Here is a 17,370-nt window from a genome sequence, read left to right as displayed (position 1 = left end):
ACAGAATTAGGCAATTAGGCAATATAAAGTTCATAGTTGAAATTGGAAATGTGAAAATCAACAGGAAGGGCTTCTGTAAGTACATTGGCAACAACAAGAACAGAAACCAAAGATGATGTAGATTTGCTATTAATGAAGAAAGTGAATTGCTGATGATGAAGGGTAGAGATACTAATTTTCTCATTTGTGTCAGTTTGTACTTGCTGTCAGGCCTTCCACATCTGACTGCAAGAAGTACAGCTTAAGAGCAGGAAAATATTAAGTTAGGAATCTTGTTAATAAACTGTATAAACATTCAATGGAGACAGACTGAAGACATTCAAGACTTCTGAGAGACCTTTCAGATGTCATTTCAAGGTCCCTCTCTGTCATCTTCAAAGAGTTTTACCTGTCAAAGGAGTTCCCTGTAGCCTGGAAAAAGGCAATTATTATGCCCATCTTCTGTAATGGAAAGAAGGTCCAAGGTAATACAGGTCTCTGTGCAGAAAATGCAGCAAATCCTTCTGGAAGTTATTTCCAAGCAAAAAGGTAGCTGGAAACAGCCAGCATGGATTCACTAAGGGCAAATCATGCCTGTTCAATATGATTGTCTTCTACTTTGAGTTAACTATCTGAGTGGGAGAGTGCAACAGGGTCAACTGTAAAATCTCTGTAGTATAACTGGAAAGAAATAGCCTAAAGAAGATGAAGAAAAAGTAGGTAAGGCTCACTGGACTGATAAAAAGCTTTCTTATAAGTCATCAGCAGTTCAAAAGCATATTTTTGAGTGTTGTTCCTTTGGGATTAACACTAGGGCTCATCCTGTTTGAGATCTTCATCAATGACTGTGATAGTGTGATCCCTCCCGTCACTTTTTCTCCTTGAGCAATGTGGTGGCTGCATCTTGGTTACAGGTAGCAGTACAATAGTTAAGGGTCACAAATCTTGCTCAACACCTAAGTCTTCCTCAACAGCTGCGGGATAGTTGGGCATGTACCAACTCAAAATATGGTTGGTTTGCAAATATGAGAACAAGTTAGTCATTTTAATCCATGAATAGTGGACAGTCCAGGGCTCATCCAGCTCTCCTGCATGGCAGTGGGCTGCACACCAGGATCTTGCCTTGTATAGAGAAACCTCATAAGGGTACTCCTTGAGGCTAAGAGAAACATTATCTCTTCAGATACTTGGTATGTGAATAAGCATGCTGAAACTTTGAAATCTTAGCTAAGTGATATAAAGGACTGATTGTGCACATGTAGTCCTTTAGACATAAATCACTGACCAAGTCTGGTACTATGTGAATCTAGCCTCACCTAAACTCCCCTCAGAAAGGAGCTTAGAATGCAAGGAGGTCCTTTCTGAACCTCATGACCCTGTCATCTATGCAGTAAACAATGAAGGCCAACCATGCCATTGAATCTTGTTGAACTACTGTTGCATTTACTATCAAACTTAGTTCTATATCAATAAACACACTGCTATTTCTCTCTCACAAGTGAAGTTCTTCGTCCGTGAAAATGACCTAGAGACTGGAAAAGAACACAGTGAGTTTGCAGAAAAAAGCAAATTTGGGAAGTAACTAGCACACTGTCATTTAGAGAGAATTCCAGGAGCTGGAGGAATGGTTTGGCAGAAACATCATGAAATTTAACTCATGCAAGCAAAAAGTCCTATGCTTGTGGTGCAGTAACACCATGCCACAATATAGGTGGATGCTGACTGGATGAGGAGTAATTTTGTATGAATGGATCTGGTGGTCCTAGCTGTCAACAAGTTGAGCATGAATCAGCAGTGAGTCTCTTCTTTAGTGAAGGCTAACCGCTTATTGGCCTGTATCAGGACAAACATAGACAGCAGGCAAAGTGAAGCCATTGTGCTCCTCTGTGGAGGCATTTCTGAGGCTGCACTTGCAGTATTGTTTCCAGTTTGGAGCTCCCCAATACACGAGACAGACTGACAAACTGAACAATGAAGAGGCAGGAGGAATACATGGAATAAAGACACAGAAAGGAGAAGATTGAGAGACATGTTTGTTCCATTCAACTATCTTTTAGCAGTTCAAGAGAGGATGGTGCCAGAATCCTAATAGGATTGCAAAGTGTAAAGTTGAGAGACAACAGCCAAAAGCTGCTATAATGGAAATCAACTATGTATAGATAAATTCAAAGTGAGGGCAAACACTGGAAAAGGTTCTCTAGAGAAGCAGGATAGTCTTGAAGGTCCTGAGCAATCTCATCTAATGTATAGCAGGAGGTGAGATCAGATGACTGTCCAATCTAAAGTACTGTATGTTTATTGTGAAATATTTTGCTTTCCTTTAATACTCCATTTTGTGGCATAATTTTAATGACAGCATAGTGTAACATAGCCTGCTATCCATAAATATTATGTGACATGTGCTGAAATTATAAGGGTGTGGTTTCTTTGGAGTGAGGGTTTTTTTTAGGAATTTTTGAAGTATAATGTTTCTCCATTGCTGCTTAAATTTCCTCTGAAAGAGAACTTGTGAGTTTTCAGTTTCAAGACACTATACATGCCTAATGGAAAAATTATTTAGTTCAGAAGCAGAACACAAAATTGGAATCAATGCACTACAGTGTGAATGTGGACCATTTTAAACAAAATTAACAGCTTATGGATTAGACCTAGTTATTCTATAAAAGAAGTAAATAAAAGCTAACAAACACATTCTATTATTGCTTATTATATACCTACACCCTATCTTTTGTTCATTGTTGCCACTTAACATTAGTATTCATAGCATTTTATCTTGAAAGCAGAGATAATAAAACAATACCACTTTGGTCTTTCTCCATAGCAGAACCCTACAAGAGATCTGAGTCCATGAGTCCTCAGTGAATTACAGCCAGTTTTATTCCATTAGTTTTTTCTCTGTCTCCCTCAAAGTAACAGCACTATAGGCAAAAGATGCTTTCAAACCATACAATGAAGTTAGAAACAGATCAATAACAGGTTCACTTGGTGATTTTAGAAATCATAACATGGTATCTTTTTTACAAATAAATACAAGACAACTATCTGTCTGTCTAGTACACGTAGGAGTGCTTGCTATTAAAGCACTTTAATGTGCCGTAATACCTAATTAGGATCTATTTCTTCTTTTTCAGCCAGGGAACAAAAAACTCTTTACCAAGGAAGAACTGGAGCTCATTCCAATTTACTGATGAAGAAATTAAACTTCAGAGACCAGCTATGACTTCCCAAGGTCCTTATGGCAGAAAGGAGGGCAAAGAAACAATTTAACTTTGTTTTTTCCCTACACCTCAACTGCCTTACATGTCACAGTATGTCACAGGTTGAAAAAAACACCGTGGGGTAATCCTAGTACAGCTTCAGATAGAAAAGAAGTGTCTCTAGGGCATCCTGCAGAGCAGAGCACTATTAAGATTTTCAGCAATAATGAAAGAGTCAAAATATGCTATCTCTTCCTGTAGACAGGCCCTCAGCATTACTCCTACTGTACCATCTACCCCTCCAGCTCTGGGTTCAGGGTTTTGATGAGGCTGGATGCTGTTGATCTGAGCTGGACTTGCAGTGCTGCGAGAAGCCAATCCATTTTCTAAGCTTTAAGAAAATTCAGGACTCCCTGTATTTTCATCATAACATTAAAGGAAGTTTCCTACCAGGTAGAAAGTATAGACAGACAGAAAATTTGATCCTTGTCTCCTGATGAGCACATTGGTCTAAAAGGAAGTATATTCTCTAAGAAGAATACTTACCAGCATTTAGAATATTCATTCAGTTTCCTAACTTAATATCTTTCTTATTCTTCATTCATAAAACTACCACGGGTTCTTTGGAAAAATCAGGTTACAGTATTTCATTTTAATTAACACAGATGCTCAAACATAAATATTTGAGATAGAGATATTCTCAAGGGGTATGTTATCTGCTTTTCTTTTTTTAATAGCTATTGTGTAGTAACCAAACTCCTTTTTAGTGTGTTTTATTTTATCCTCCACTTTATGCCTAAAGTCTACAGCAAGTCTGGACCACGGTATTTACTACACAGATACATTAGGATAACTTCACATACATGCATTTTTGGGGGGCCTGGAGTACATAGTCTTGCTTAGGAACTCTGGTGTAGATATGTCCATGCCAACATTTTCTAAGTGTGCAGCTTATACATTTTTGGAATAACAGTCATTATAATGAGAATTCCTCTATATCTCTGTCAAGACAGAAAAGCCAGAAACGGTATGAAGAACTGGTTCTCACTTTCTCAGTGAAAGAAGCCTATAGAACTCATCTATAAGTAGCTATTTTTGGGCATAAAATACTTAAAGTTGATTATAGTATGTGTTCTGAAAAAGTGTCCAAGTGATTTAGCTTTTACAGGTACACCAAAAGATTACATATTTACTTAATTCCTCAAAAAGTTTTTATTATTTTTCACAAGAACTGAAAAATAGAGACATTTAAAATTATCAAAAAACTTCAATTCCAATTTTGTACCAAAGGAATAGGAAGCTCAATTAAGAGTATACATTATGTTATTGTGGTATTTCAGTTGAAAGATTCACATTAAGACTCAAAATGCTACTTCAGTTTTTGCATTCACCCTAAATAACTACTCTACTTAGCACTGAATAACCATGAGTAGAACAGGTCACTGAATGTTTGCATTAGGATGTCAGGTACATGACAGTGGGATAATGAAAAATGCAGAAATAGAACAGAAAATGTAGCCAACTTCAACTCATGAATCTTACAATGAAATTAAAGGAAAAAAATCAAACTTGTGCTGGTAGAGCTACTAGCAAAATCTTGTGCACATTGTAAGAAAGATTTGTGAATATGGATTATACAAGAAACTCTAATCTTTATTTTGAAACTCAGCTATGAATAGCAGTTCTTTTTCATCTTCTATTAAAGAAAAAAGTCCATGCATATTTTTTGGTAGCATTAGTTCATTTGACATTATAAAAACAAATACACAGAACCTGTATTCCCCATTAGGAAAAAGACAGCACCAAAACATAGTTTAAAAATTTTATTTAGATAACTAATCAGAATAACATTGTGGTATTGATTGAAGAAAGAGAAAGTTTTACACAGACTCAAAGTTTCTTAGAAGTAAATAAAATAATAAAATATTTTATTTCTGTATTTATGAACTCTGGGTTATTTTAATATTAAATGACAGAATCATCAGATAGTTTCAGTTCTAAGAAGCACTGAAGATCATCTAGTTCCAACCCTCCCTGCCATGGACAGCGACACCTCTCACTTGAACAAGGTGCTCAGAACCCTAACCAACCTGGCCTTCCATGGACAGGGTATCCACAACTTCTCTGGGCAACCTGTACCAGTGCCTCAGCACACTCACAGTAAAGATTGTTTCCTAATATCGAATCAAAACCTACCCTCTTTCAGTCTGAAGCCATTACCCCTCATCTTATCACTACCTGCCCTTATAAAAAGTCTATTGGGGAAAAAAACAAACAAACAAACAAAAAGAACCTAGTATTTTTGTGCCTACTATTTAAAAAAAAAAAAAAAAAAGAGAATTATAAATAAATTTTCAAAAGTAAAAGAGTTACTCGGTCATATGGACCTGTAAATGCCAAATGGTGATTCTTCCATGCAGTTCTTTAAAGCCATATTATGTTTTTATGTTCAAAAATTACATGCTATTTCAGGCTTTGCATAACCTATTGAATACTTGAGAATCATCATATTCATTATTTTCTGATGTGAAAGTTTTTTTGTCCTAAGAAACATATCTTAGTGCATGTGTGCTCATCCAAATTATTAGTAAATGCATAAATATGCTCTGAAGCACCGTTCCCATAGTTTTGTCTAATACAAAGGGTGAAATAAAATTATAAAAATAAATAAACTTCTTTTTTTTCCTGTTTTTAACAACATTTTTTCCTACTTTATTTTCATAACAGGTTAATACAATAACCCAATCCAATATATTATTATTAATAATATATACTAATATTATTAATAACAATATTTATTAATATACTGAATAGTTAATAGTATTAATTAATACATTAATATAATATGTAAAATAAATATAATAATTTGAATAAATTATAATTTATAAATATAATTATTATAATTTTATAAATTGTAATAAACCATATTATTATATTAAAATAATATTTTTATAAGAATAATTTAATGTCTTTAGAAGAATTTTATTGGTCTTCAGAAAATGATATATTTTTATTGGTTGTAATTAAGATTTCATGTTATTGCCAGTATAAAGAACTGCATGATTTCATCCAACAAGCTACTTCATTGCCATATATGTGCCAAGTATTTCTGGAACGATAACTGAAGGAGAACAAAATCACCTACATGTAACACAGATATTACCAGCTTCCAGACTTTAAGTTAAGGAAGATGTATTAAACAAGCTTATTAAAGAGACTGAGGTCATTATGTCTAGATTTAATCAGCTGGACTTGGAAGACTGGCAGTTTAGAACATCTTTATCACTAATTATGTCCTGGATGATCAAACCTAACAACAAAAGAAAAGATACTCATCAACCTATTGCCTCTAAGTGGCTTATAGAGATCAGAGAAACACAGGCAAATGGTTGATTTCTGAAGTTGTTCCAGTAAGCCTGTCTTCCCATTTGCTTCCAGGCTTTAAATGCTTGAAACAGAAAATAAGATACTAAAACAGAACAATTCTTCAAATAGGGAAAACTGCAGGTGTCATTATGATTCAAATAGAATAAAAATAAACTTACATCTCTGCAGTTTCACAAGGCAGACCTTCCACAGTTTTCAGTCTATGAATTTGTGAATAGCAGGAGTCATACAGTCATCTCTGGGTGCTTCAGAAAACTTCCTTCTTTTTGTAATTTCTGAGGCTAGGATCTCGCTTGATGCAAGAAAATACACTATTCTCAGGAGTTTCCTATCTTCATCATATTCCAGAAGATCACAGTTTGCTGTATACCTTTTACTGATTCTATTGATCTAAAATTCAGAAACTGAGGTAGTGCAAAATATCTAGCCTTCTTCAGTGCTGCCTATCCAGAAAGCATGCAATACTTAGTCCTTGTACCTTAAACACCTCTGCAATCTATCACACTTTCCATCTTAGCCTGAGACTCAACAGTGTTGTGTTATGCTGAGTATTTGTACCTGGGAGCAGCACAAATACTTTTTCTGGTAGCAGAGGGTTGTTAGGCTTTCATCCATACTTCTTGGACCAAAATTCCTCTAGAAGTTTCAGACTGAAACTCAGAGTAGGACGAAGAAGAATTTCCAGAACAGTAAGGAGAACTCTGGCTCATAGGCTCTTACCTTTCTTCAGATAATATATGGAAAGTTTCCAGGGTACTGCAGATTCAGATGCTTTAATTTGCTGCCTTGCCTTACAGCTTAGGATTCTCCAGGTAAGTACGGTTTATGTCATTTTATCATCATCTTCTTCTTAGGCCAGTAAGGCAGCTGCTACAGACACCACTGCTCACAGCTCAGTCTTGAGTTAGAAAAGTGGCATGTGACAAAAGCTGGGTCAGAGGGTTTCTCTGCCTCACATCCAGTACATGAGTGACTGAATAGCCTACAGAAACAATGTATCCTGAAGTATCCTGGAAAATTAAAAGGGGCAAATATGGGTCTGGGAGTGGTGAAGACATATATAAAATGGTAAGGCGCCAAATTTTAGCTCATACAATCTTACACATTGTTATGGTACTTTTTTTTGTTCTATCCCTTAGAGAACATGTTACATAAATTTTGCCTTCTTAATTCAGATAGGTAATGACTTAAAGTGAACCTGGGTCACTCTGAAGGTATGCCCAAAGACAGAGAATAAAGACACATTAGGTATGTGGTGGATTTGAAGGAACAACTCTGCTTAATATATTGAAAAATATGTCACCAAAGCTTCAACAAATTTATATTTAAGTTGTGAAAGTAGGACTGTTTTCTTAGAGTATATTCTTATCTGTGGCTACTCAGGAGCCAATGAATTTACACAAAAGTGATCTGGAATTTCTTAGTGTCTGGGACATGTTTTCCTTTCTTTCTCTGCACCAGTTTTTGGTAGGATGATAAATAATGGAGTATTGCTCTGCCACCTCATAGCTGTACCACCAAAAATAGTAGGAAAACAAACAATCTGAAATAAAACTGTGTATCCATGGAAACTGTTTACACAATGGTATTGAAAAGTTTATATTGAATAAGAGACATTAATTAGTAGCATGAGGAATAAAACTCAGATTTCCATTTGTCTAATAAGTGTAAGATTTACATGGTCTTCCTTTATTTAGGAAAGAACACAGTTCTACAAAATGTAGGGCATCAAGATAAATGGATCACATGACCTGATTTTTTCTTTCTTTTGTCGATCCCAGACAAGTGACAGGCTGCATAGCATGTTTAATTATTTCCATAATAAGAATGTTCAGTAGCAATGCAGAAAAATGTGTCTAGAGTATATATCTGGACACTGACAGATTTGCTCTGCTGTATCTCAGCAAAGTTTTTATATGGGTTAATCCATATGATCCTGTTTAGATAACAGACTAAAAAAAATACTACTTAGTATTCCTCCAAATGTCATATTCCTCAAAATAATAAAAAAATTACTTTAGAAACTAAGAACAAGAGAAGTTATATGAGGAATTAATAATAAAGCTTGAAAAGAACAGTGAGTGAACAGGGAATTCTAATATTAAAATAAAATCAGAGCTTTACTTAAAATGGATTCTGAATGAAAAGTATAACAATGTCATATAAAAGCCAATGACTACTTTTTCTTTAAAAATAATCATAGGCAAAAAGGTGTTTACTCCAGAGTGCCATTTACCTAGTGATTACACTTGTGAGATTACCTTGAAAAATATTATTATAACTCTTGGGAGAAGACACTGATGATTAGCAAAAATATAAATATAAAAGCAAATGAAAGACTTTTATTGATCTGTGTAGAGGCATCTTATAAATTTAATTTAAACATTTATGGTTTTAATGTTTTGCTTTACCTTTTGCTAGAGAATACAGGAAGTCAGTGTCACACTTTGAGTAAGAAATTTTGTTTAGAAGCTGCAATTAAATAATTCAGAAATAATTAATTCAGAAGACAACCCATTAAATTATAACCCTCCCCACTGGTTAACTTGGTGCCAAAATGTATTGTTTAATTTATCATTCTTAGTATTTTTAGAAGGCCTCAAGGCAGGGAATGAAGCAATAATAAATAGGGAATAGTGGATAATTAGAGAAGGAAATGTGGAACAAAATTACTAAGGGCTTTAGGTGAAGTTCATTATTACTATTTAATAGTGCCCAAGAGCATTTGATCAAATTATGGATCATGTTTAAAAGTGGGCTGAGAGAAATCCTGGTGGAGGAGAGTTTTCTCACTACTACTTTCAGAATTTTGCAGTAAGTTTTACAGAATTTTGGCAAGGAGTAAAAAAGCAAAAGCGTATTGACCAAACCTTCTACTCTTTCACACGCTGTGCCCTAGTGAGATTTGAAGACAGAGATTCTTCATTCTCTCAGATATTGTTCAAGATGAGAGTATTACATGATCAAGCAGTTAAACACTTCAAGTATGAGTGATAAGGTGACACATTGTAACTGCAACCCTTTCGGGCTTTTAAGCACAAGGTGAAGTGCATTTTTTACTTTTTTTTTTTTTTAACTCTCCAGGGTTTTTGGTTTTTAGTCACATCTTAAAATAAGCCCATTTTTATCATAGATCTTTCAAGCAGACTTGAACTTCTGGTATTTTTTTAATTCTATTTATTCAATAATTTTCCTTATGCATGTAATTTTTTTAATTATAGTATATATAAAAAAATCCTGAAAGCATTTTTAAATGGAAATATATGTGCAAAAATACATAACTCACCTTTTAATAACTCAAAAATCTAGGTTCTCTACAACACTTTCCAGTTGGAACACTTAAAAAAATGAGAGCACAAAATACATGGTACACAACAAAGAAGAGTATTCAATTTAAACAGTAAGACCATGGTGAATTTATGGAGTATTTTTTTCTATTTAAATAGGTTTTCTTAAATATTAAATAATAAAAAATATTTTTCTATGTCTTTCTATGTTTTAAAAAAAAAACAAAGGAAAGAAAGAAAATTAGAAAGAAGTTAAAAACTCTTATGATTGGTATTCTACAGTAAAATAGAATAAGAAACTTAAGTATTTCTGAAAATTTCCCTTCCAGGGGAACAACTACCTTTTCATATATGTATGCTGACTCAAATTAAAATGATGTCTGTTAAATATGAAGAATTTTGTGGGATGGAACTTGCAATTACTCAGCAGTCCTGTTCATTAGAAAACAGAAATCTCCATCTTTACACATTTGATTTCATAGACATAGCAATTTGGATATTATGTTACTATATATTTTCTTTTTTTTTTTTTTCCCCTCATAGACTGTGTTAACAGCAAAATAGTCAAGTTGGTTACCTTTGAACTAAGTTTGTATGACTGGACAAGCTATTTGATGTGTTTCATTTGATATTCTGAAGGTTTATGAAACCACTGGTGCAGTTTAATAAATAATTCTAGTGGTAACAGCACTGGCAGTAAGAATAAAACACTATTCCCAAAGCATGAAACTCCTTAATTACTACTTTAATCAGAGACGCACAGTGTTTACTACCTCTGTCAATACGAGAATTATTAAAAATGAATACTGACCAAAACTGTTATATAGTTACATGGTTTGAGGTAGCATGATGAGGTAGTACAGAAAACACCACCAGATTTTTACTCAGTTTCACACGACAGAGAACCTTTAGACTTGGCAGAGTCAGAATGTCAAAAAGAACTGGGAAGTCTCACTGTTAGCCAGGGGAAAAAAAGTCAGTTGTTAGGATAGATTTTGCACCGAGGTTCTGTGCAATGATTTCTGAGCACTCTTTAAACCAACCAACAGTATGCAGAAAGAGAATGGAGCAATTTTGCTTTAGACTGTGTCCACAGTGCAGAGTGTATCTCATTAATGGATCCCACAGAGACCAGCTACAGCTCAGTCCTCTCTCATAGTCTGCCTTGTGTGACTTGAACTTATTCTCTCTAATGTATTCTCTGATTTCAGAGACATTCTTCGATTTGCCTCTTGTATTCTGTAATGATATTCACATCCGTAACCTTGAAAATTAATTATTTACTTTGAAGATTGGATATGCTATCGTGTGTCCAATTCCCTCTACATTTCCTACTGCACACATGCAGGTACTTATGTCTGATTCATCATACATGGAAATTTGCTTAGACACTTTTACTTAAAAATCATACTCTTTCTAAATGGAAAGTTGAAGAAAATAGCTGAGCAGATATCTCTGAGTACTACAAGGAAGAGATCAGATGAGCCTAAAAAATGTCAGTATACATTTTAATTGGTTGGACTACTTTATTTTGGTCTGCTTTACTAATTTACTACTTCTGAAAGTTTCTCAAGTCATGATTTTTCCATTTCCAATTTTGTTTATATTCTCTATTAGTCCTTTAGTCTTACTACCACAATCATCTTTTACTTGTCTTTTTTTTAACCTTCTCTATTTAATGTATAATTTGTTACTAAATTTTATTACTCATCCACTATCAAATTCACCTGTGTGTTCTTCTGTAGTCACTGAAGATGTTCACTTATAAATCTCAGCTGTCATGCAAATGGCCCATTTTTTAAGAGTTTAGTAAACTCAGAACAGATTTAAGAAATACTACCATTACTATTACAACATGTTTTCAATGAAGATTACAAAGGAATTCAGGATCATAAATTAAACTTCACAATGACCTTGAAAACCTGAAATATAAATTCTTGTTTTTGTACATTTTGAAAGATAAAGATGAGGAAACTGATGAAGAAAACAAACAAACAAACAAACAAACAACAATAAAAATATTTGCAATGGTTAAATCAATCTTCTAACATTTTTCAGAAGGAAAAGTCACAGTTACTTTTAAAAACCAAGATGACTTTAAATATGAATTATTAATCTAAAGCTACAGACAGTCACTTTTAGATATAATTTACATTACACATCTTAGGATATGTAACTGTTACAGTCTGCTTAATAATTAGGTCAATAGAAAGACAGTGCCTTCCAGACAGGCAGAGGTTTGGGTCAGCATGTGAGGTAATTCATCAAACTTGGTACAGTGCCTCCCAGGCAAGTAACTATTCACTTTGGTCTGGAAGAGAAGGCAGAAAGTGGAGATGTCTCCCAGGCAGAAAATTAAATGGGTCAGCCTTGGAGGTAGCCCAGATAGGTGACTGTTCAGCTTTACTTGAAAATGGATTAACATACTAAGGTCATTCCTGAGTACATAACTATTGGCTCCTGCTTAGATGACAAGCCATTATTCACGGAGTTCCTTCCATTTGAAGGGTTGCTTATTGCAGCTTATCTTAAAACTAGACTCTGAGACAGTTAGCCTTTGATTCTAATAATAAAGTCCTATTTGTGAACACGAGTGTGTGTCTTACCAGGACATAATGAATCATTGACACTGTTGGTTGCATCTTTGCCAGGGATACTAAAGGATATTCTCTCTTAACTGGTGAGAGAGACCACATTTTAATATATAAGAAAGAGGCAAAGTTTCAAACAAGGAGGCTTATATACATAACTGCCTTTGGCAGGCGTGAAAGTCTAATGAATGAGTATATGCTTACCTGGATTACATATATTCCTGACTTGGAAGAGAACATCAAGAGCTTCCAATATTTAAACTGGCCTTTTATTTGTGCCCATCTGAAAACAGAAAATACTGTATTATTTGAGGAAAATAGACTGAAAGAAACCCACTCTTATTAAAGTTATAAAGTAAGAAAGACATATAAAAAAGAAAACACAGACATAAAAGACTTGACAAAAGAGGATAGGAAGCCTGGAAACATTGAATTTCTTTATCCTATTTCCTCTCTTTTCTCTCTTATGCGAGTTTGTTCAGAATTGTGGCTGTAAGACAATAAAAGAGAGCATAGTGTTATTTGAGGAGGGGGAGCCAAGTGGAGAATAGAGGGCATCCAATACACTAGAAATTCTGATAGTCTTGCTGAGTGCCAAATGGCATATGTGTAAATCAGCAACACTGAAGCAATTCTGGCAGTAGAGAAGAAATTTGGCAGAGATGATTCAGAGAAAGGGCAGTTCATATGGGAAGTCCAAGAGAGACCAGGTAGTGAATGGCACATTTATTTTACTGCAGGATATAAAAGGTGGCAACAGAAAAGGGAAATTTTGGATTGGGATTAACCAGGAAGTAAGTAACTACTTACTTCCTGTGTAACTCAAGAGAAAACACTTTATACTGAAAGTCAATGCTCTGAGACATATGCTAGGATACTCCACAGCATTGAAGTCCAGATTTTAAAATGAGATACTAGAAAAATACAGATGTTCAAAAAGAATTACCCCAAAAATAAAAGTGAACATTAAAGGCTATAGTGAATGATTATCTTAAGGCAGACAGCTTACTGTAATGTCTATTAGGATTTTATAGAGTAAATGTTTAATGTAAATGCTTTAGCTCTACCTAGAACAGACAATTGCTTCCTTTCCAAGTGAATGCTTTCATTACTAGTTAATAAAATATTTCATGTATTTCCTTCTTTGTGTGGTCTCAAATCTCAAAACCAATACACATGAGGAATACAGAGCAACTTATCACTCCACTTTAACACTACCTTTTCCTATTGTCAGTGTTATATTACCTATAATGTATAAAATGGAGGTTGGGATACCTGATTGCTGGTCTCATTTCATGATTGAAGTCTAGGTTGTTTCACCAAAAAGGATGACTGTGGCACAGCCATGACTGTGCGTCTCATCAGTAAAAGGGTAAATTTCCTTGGGTGGGATTAAACTCACTGTAGAGGTTTCAAGTTTGCTGTCGAAGTCACCATCGGTTGCTCTTTTATAGTAAAAAAAGAGAAACAAGCACCACTAGAGTGCCATTCATCAGCCGTATATCAGATTCCATTTTTGAGATTCTGGAATTGCACCTGAAAAGGCCTTGAATTTCCTAAATGACTACAGATTTACTGTTCAACTGAAGGTCAAATGCCACAGCTATTTTAATGGGTGAAGAGTTTTCTGTTTGTTTGGGGTTCTTCTTCCATAACCAAACATTCTTGGAAATCTTAAAAATCTTCTAAGACAGTAACTGTTATTAAAAATTCTCATTAGTGTCTGAAGCTGCAACTTTTCAACACTATAAGAGGTAGTTTAGAATTCACATTTTCTTACCTATTTGTCCTATAGATGAGAAATCTATGCACCTAGTATATTGTCTTAAAACCTCGGCTTGGGATGGGAAAGATTTGGTACTCAGTTACAACACGAATTAACTTCTAACACATTTAAACCTAATCAAGTAAATTAATAAATCAAAAAGAACAGGAAGACTGTTGTCATGGTTATAGAATATAATGATAACTAGTTTCTTTTGGGGGAAAAATTCAGAATATGGAATGAGCTGTGTGCTGCTTGCAGGCAAAATCCATTCTGTATTTGATTTTGATGTGTTTTCAATTGAATTATTTTCTGTGGTTCATTTAGCTTCAAAAATAAATTAAAAGATCTAATTTTAAAGCAGCTGACATTATGGAACACCTGATGTGTCATTTACAGACAGATTATTTAGTTATGTGCTTCTCTTAAGATTTTTGGGTACAAATGCCCTTGCTTTGACTGTGAAAGAGAAAGGTTTTTTCCTAAATATCTAGTTTCATCAAATGAAGATCAGGCAAAATGTATTTGTTTTTTTCTCAAGCAAGAGATTTCTAAATTCCAAGTGTGCCCTGGAATTGTCACTGATTTCTGAAAAGTGAGCTCTATCAACCCACCCTGCCTGTGTCAGATTTCAAAGCTTGTTGGGTAAACACTAAAATGATAATTTTCAGCAAATATGGCATGATATCCACATATCCTCTCTAGTCTTCAAAGTTACAGAAGGAATTATTCTTACTTCAAGCATAATTATTCCCAGAGTTTCTCTGGTAGAGTTTTGCTTCCTGTATTGATTCTGGCATGTAGTCTTCCTTGAAGATACAATAAAGAGCACAATACGTGGATGCAGCTACAGACTTCTACTCCGCTTTGTTTTTTAAATTCGCATTATCTAATGCCTACAGGTAATAAGGAAGTAGATAAACCTATTAATCAATAGAATTAAATTGGAAAGTAGATGTTCTGTGGGCACAAATATCCTCACCTCTACAGACAAACTTCCTTGATAAGTAGGCACTCAGCAGAAATTTGTGAGCCATTTATACTCTGTATTGGCATGCCATTACAATCAGTGTTTAACTATTTCAGTGTTGGGAAATTCATCTTTAGGTTGTCCATATTTCTGACGTGTTTCCACTGAAATACTAACCTTCATTTGACAGCTATGGCACTACAACGCATGTTTCTGAGGTCTACTGAAGCATTAACAGGAGCATGAATGCCAATGAATGAACTGCTATGGAAAAAAAATAAAAGCAGCAAAAATAAAAACAGCAACAAAAAAAAATCAAAGCAAAAAACCCACAATCAAAACAAACAAACAAACAAACAAACAACCCACCAAGACCCCAAAGAAACCCAAACCAAAGTCTTCCAGTACTTACTGTGCTGTCATTCCTGGCAAAGAAAAAAAAAAAAAAGACTTGCTACAGATGAAGCTGCTGAGTACTCTGCCCCAAACTGAATCATTGAGTTGGAAGCTGTTCAAAGAGACTTTTAAGTAGCTGCATTAAGAGACAAAACATCACACATATAAATTCTCTCATTGAACTATTACATATGAGATGATAAAATATATTTGGGAAAACCCAAGCATAAGACAAAATCAGTGCAATCACGATGTGATGCTTGCATATGGGGTGCTTAGGGACATGGTTTAGTGTTGGACTGGGCCAAGTTAGCTCAATGCTTTTAGGGTCTTTTCCAACTTCAATGTTTCTATGATTCTAAGATTTCACCTTGAAACAGTTTAAGGTTCCTCTAAATGTCTCTAATTCCATATTTACTCTGCAAATACTACTTTCATTAATGAAAATTGTCAGGGCCCTGTCTCAGTGTTATAATGTGCCTCACTTGTGCTGCCTAATCCTGTGCTTCCCCCAGGCCTCTTCACAACCTCTGCCCATTGGCCCAGGAGCCCCATTTCAGCTCAGCTCAGGTCCATGTATCCATTCCTCAGTGATGTCGTAGGAGTGCCAGACTCCAGCCCAGCCCTGCCCTGCCCAGGCCTGCCCTGCCCAGACGTGGGCTTTACTGATTTTGGGTCAACCTATAGCCTTACCCAAACTCTTCATTCCTAACAGAAACTTGGGACTCCTTGCCAGAGTTGTATTGTTGTCTGTTCTAAATTTAGTACAGAGACATAAGAAGAGGAAAGCTCTGTGATGAGAGAATAAAGTCTTGATATCATTAGGTTATTGAAAATAACTGTCTTTTGAAATAAGGAGGTTTATTAATATCAGGTTCCAGGTTTCTTCCACTTGCTTTTAGGCAACTGGGGCATCTAAGGAAAGAATACAGATATGGATTCACCTTATTTGACTTCAGGCTAAAGCTGTGTGCCTAGTTCAAACTATCTGTGATTTTAGATGTGTTTGAATAGCACTGTGAGAGTTTTATTTCTGAGTTTTGCCTTTGGAGAGATCCCAATTCAAGTCACTGCTTATCTGAGAAAGTTCAGTGTACTGGAATAAATTTTTACCAAAGGGTGGAAGAAACTAATATCGCCATTCAGCTTCACCAACTCTTCAGACTAGACAGCCATGTTATGAATATAATGATTTGTTTTTAATCTGTAACTAAAGCCAAAGATGTTAACAATGAGTGAAACTGGAAAGTGGCAAGAGATTTACAGCTATGCTCTGCTGCAATATCACAAAGCACTGCTGAAAAGAGGAGACATACACCCCTACCACATCTGTCACAGTTCTGGACCAAATGAAAATGTGGCAACTAAGTAGACTTAGACACCAAAGCATTTAATCACAGATATAGGCAGTTTTATAAATTACATGAGTTCCCTTGCACTGCAGCAACCATGTGATCACTCCCCCTCCAGCTCTCACAACCCTGTTAGGGCACAGGGACAGGTGGTGACATGCCACTGTGGCTACACAGGCTGCACTGTACTAGCCTGAACACCTTGTCCTGTCCCCTGGGTCATATACCTCAGTCAACTCATGATGCAAATACATTCAAGTCATTCCTACCTTTGTTTAATGATTGTGATGGGGATTGCCCCTTCTATAGAGCCAGCAAATCCTATTGTTCTTGGAGGAGAAAAAGGAGGACCAGATGTCCCCATCCAAATTTGGAGGGTTCTTTTCTAGATGGCCTCTAGGAAAATGGGACTGTGGCAGAACAGGTGTCTTCATTAGTGTCAGAGT

The sequence above is a fragment of the Empidonax traillii genome, unplaced genomic scaffold (genome assembly GCF_003031625.1).
Source record: "Empidonax traillii isolate 1590-97213 ecotype Southwest subspecies unplaced genomic scaffold, ASM303162v1 scaffold709:size448171, whole genome shotgun sequence".
NCBI classification, from domain to species: domain Eukaryota; kingdom Metazoa; phylum Chordata; class Aves; order Passeriformes; family Tyrannidae; genus Empidonax; species Empidonax traillii.
This window is presented reverse-complemented; position numbering follows the sequence as displayed.